General features: G+C 45.9%; 1 pseudogene; it reads right to left on the reverse strand.

The window, feature by feature from the left end:
- Positions 1–3: 3 nt before the first annotated feature.
- On the reverse strand, positions 4–3,363 carry LOC119348476 (annotated as a pseudogene).
- Between the last annotated feature and the right edge of the window lie 36 nt (positions 3,364–3,399).

Here is a 3,399-nt window from a genome sequence, read left to right on the forward strand (position 1 = left end):
GTATAGCTTGATGTGCTTCAGGTTATTGAATGTGACACCAGATGCAATTTCTCCAGAGTGCTTGTCATCCAATGGGAAAACATGTTGGAGCTTACTGCAATATGCTATGTGGAGGGTCTCCAAGATTGGCAAGGTGAAGGTCGAGATGGGGATGACGAACGCCAGCCTGGGGCAATTGTGTAGGTATATGTGTTGTAGTGCTTCCAAGGTATAATCCCCGACATTACTAAGACCTCTACCCAAGATGCAATATGCCATCGGGAGATCAGACGCCGAAAGTATTCTTAAAGAACGGAAGTCATGAAGTCCAAAAGTAAGGAGAGCCAGCAGTTTGGGGCACCTCTTAGCATGACACCATTCTAACCTGTACCAAGATTTTGGATTTCGTTTTCCAAAATTTACCGTTCCTAGACGAAATGGGCGAAATTCGCTATTTCGGAAATTTTTCGGAAAATCTCGGGCGAAAAGCATGATCCAAATTTTGAAATTTTGAATACAACCAAAATTGTACCAAAATTTTGGAATCCTACAGCAAAGGAAACAAACCTGAATCTTACATAATCGCAACTATCAGTTGAATGTGCACCCATGAATCGCTTCAGTTGTAGCAAACTCCAATCAGGAACTTGATAAACTAGAAGGAACCCCTCAATACTTACAACTTATCTTTCTCCTTGATTAGTACATGAATCCCGCTGCCCAGAAACGAACGCAGAATGCTTGCATCACTCCTGGTCCCGCTCCGGCCGCTCATACTAGCACTCGTCGATGCGCCAATCTGCGGACAGAGCCATGTGGATAACGTTAGCTTGTAGTCCAGCACCCCTGTAGCCGAGGGCCGAGGCGATACACTCAGGAGGAGGAGGCGGCGGGAGCACATCGGGGTCGGGCGCGACGAAGGCGCCGCCGCCGGAAAAGAGGTGGGGATTTCACTGCTTTTAGGGTTACAGGTCGCTATCCAGGCCTTTTACTTCATCGGAATGGTTATGCGGGCTAGGCTGGACGTTGGGTCAGCCCACAAATTCAAATAGGGCCGAATTATTTGGGCTGGCAAACTAATCTACCGGGCCCTGACGAAACGGACGGATTTCATCCGGGATTCGTTTTTTCCGGCCGAAAACCAAAACTCTGACCTGTACCAGTCTGCTGGAGTTTGCGGGATAGCCGTGACTGAGGAATTGTCATGCACATGCATTGATCGAACGATGTAGCTGAAAGAACCACTGTACATCCGCATAGTCTCTAAATCATGGCTTCCTGCGCCAATCTCGATATGGCAGCCCAAAGGATGAAGCTGTGGTGGCCCCACACCAAGGACGGACATGTTAAATCCCTTGCAAGGATGGTATACCACTGTAAGGTAACAATGGCCCTGTTGGAACCAGATCCTCCAGGCTTGGGGGAATCTCCTCTATACTTTTAGTGATGTTGACTTGGCTGTGGACTGTAGAAGAGATATGGAGGTGCACCTTGGAGTCACGGGACATTCGCACATGGAGTGCCTTTGTGAGCGACCAAAGAAATCTTCCATATGTACAAGAAATACATGCCTCAAGGTCAACGGAGTTCTGTTCTCCACAGCAGACCCCTGATCCCGTCATCCCCCGATTAGTGTCTAATATAAATACAACACATCCAATCTCGGGTTTCGTCCATCCCATAATAGCATACGGAGTTGCTCACAACCCAGCAGGAATAGCTTCTTGAGTTGTGGGACATCCATTGCACCAAGATCAATTGTTTTGATGTCCGTACCTGACAGGTCCAACTCCTTGAGATTGAACAATGCACGCAAGAATATGCTATGCAGTCGAGCACAACCCTCTAGGGAGATCTTTGTCACATTGGCTTCTTCAATTCGATCGACGCGAGACTTTGGGCGCAATTCTTTTCTTGGCAGTTGTATGGGATGAGTCCAATTATCTGCCGGGCCATAACCATCGAAGCTAAAGCTCTCAATTAGTGGAGGAGCTCTTTTGAACGCAACATGCTTCAAGCTGGAACAACCATCAAGAATAAGCACCTTCAAGCTTCCTGCTGATGAAATTTCAGGCAATGATTCCATGTGAGTGTTGCCAGAAAAGTCAAGGAGCTCCAGATTCATCATGTCTACCGCAGAGCAATTGTCCAGTGGGATCACATCTGAAGATTCAGTAAACCGGAGCTTCTGAAGATTCTGTAGCTTTTTCCAGAAGTCACGACATAGAGTCCTCCATGAGACTCCCTTTGTATTTAGCTCCCTGAGATTGGTCATCAGTTCAATCATATGTGGCAACAAGACATAATTTGTGTTACGTATGTCAAGCACCAGCAAATCAGCGAAACATGCCCCTTCTCCCTCCTCCTTCCCTGTGCTTGTGCAATTGTCAAGCCATAAGAATCTTAGCTTTTGGCAGCAGCGGAAAGGCGGGGATGAAAAATCAAAGCTACACTTGCAGAGTTTTAGCACACGGAGGTTGCTGGCTAGTTGAAACATATCATTTGGTAGTTCTTCTGGCTGACCATCACCCTCAAATGTTAGGAAATAAGATGATGCATTAACAGGAACAGCAGAGATATTCTGTGCTGCTTGCTTGTTCGAGGTGATTGAATTCCAGCCTCGGTAGGGTTTTATGTTTCGGTCCAACAAACTTGCCAAATATTTTGCTTCCGCTGAAAAATAGTCCAACGTTGGTATCACTCCATACAAGGCATTGCCAACCTCCCAAGCTCTGTTCCCGTCAAGTATTCCATCACATATCCAGTAGTTGCAAGCATGAGTAGCCCAACCATAGTCAACATTGCTAGACTTTCCACCTAGTTGTTCTGTCAGGAACAGTGAGTACAAAAAGCAATCCACAACTACTGATGGGTCAATTTCATCCATGCCGGTGTAACCAACCACTTCAGCAGCTTCTTTGTAAAATAAAGCACGCACTTGTGATTCCCACATATGTTCTCCTTCCTCAAAATACATACGTATATTAGCTGAACTGGACATCACCCTCAGTTCTTTCTGTGGGAACTGAAATCTTCCATGATTGGTCCATAACAATTTACCTTCACAATAAACAACAGGAATGCCAGACTCGGTGAGATCAATATCTTCATCTCCTCCGTGATGAAAAATCACCAGGAATCTTTCATTTCTGAGGGAGTGATTTATAAAACTTCCGATGCTTACTATCTCTGTTCTAAAGCTCTCATCTACCCCTCTAAAGTCATCTTCTTCATCTTGCTCATCAAACACGTGCATTAAGTGGTGAAGGTTTAACTCCTCTGCAATTGCCAGTCCACGTGGATAATTTTATCAAAATGCTTTCTCGTGTCAGAATCAGTTCTTGTGGATTTTAGGCATTGGGCTACAGCCCTAAGAACAGCAGACGCTCCCAAACCCTCGCCATGCCAGCCACGAAAGAA

Source organism: Triticum dicoccoides, unplaced genomic scaffold, assembly GCF_002162155.2.
Source record: "Triticum dicoccoides isolate Atlit2015 ecotype Zavitan unplaced genomic scaffold, WEW_v2.0 scaffold93526, whole genome shotgun sequence".
NCBI classification, from domain to species: Eukaryota; Viridiplantae; Streptophyta; class Magnoliopsida; order Poales; family Poaceae; genus Triticum; species Triticum dicoccoides.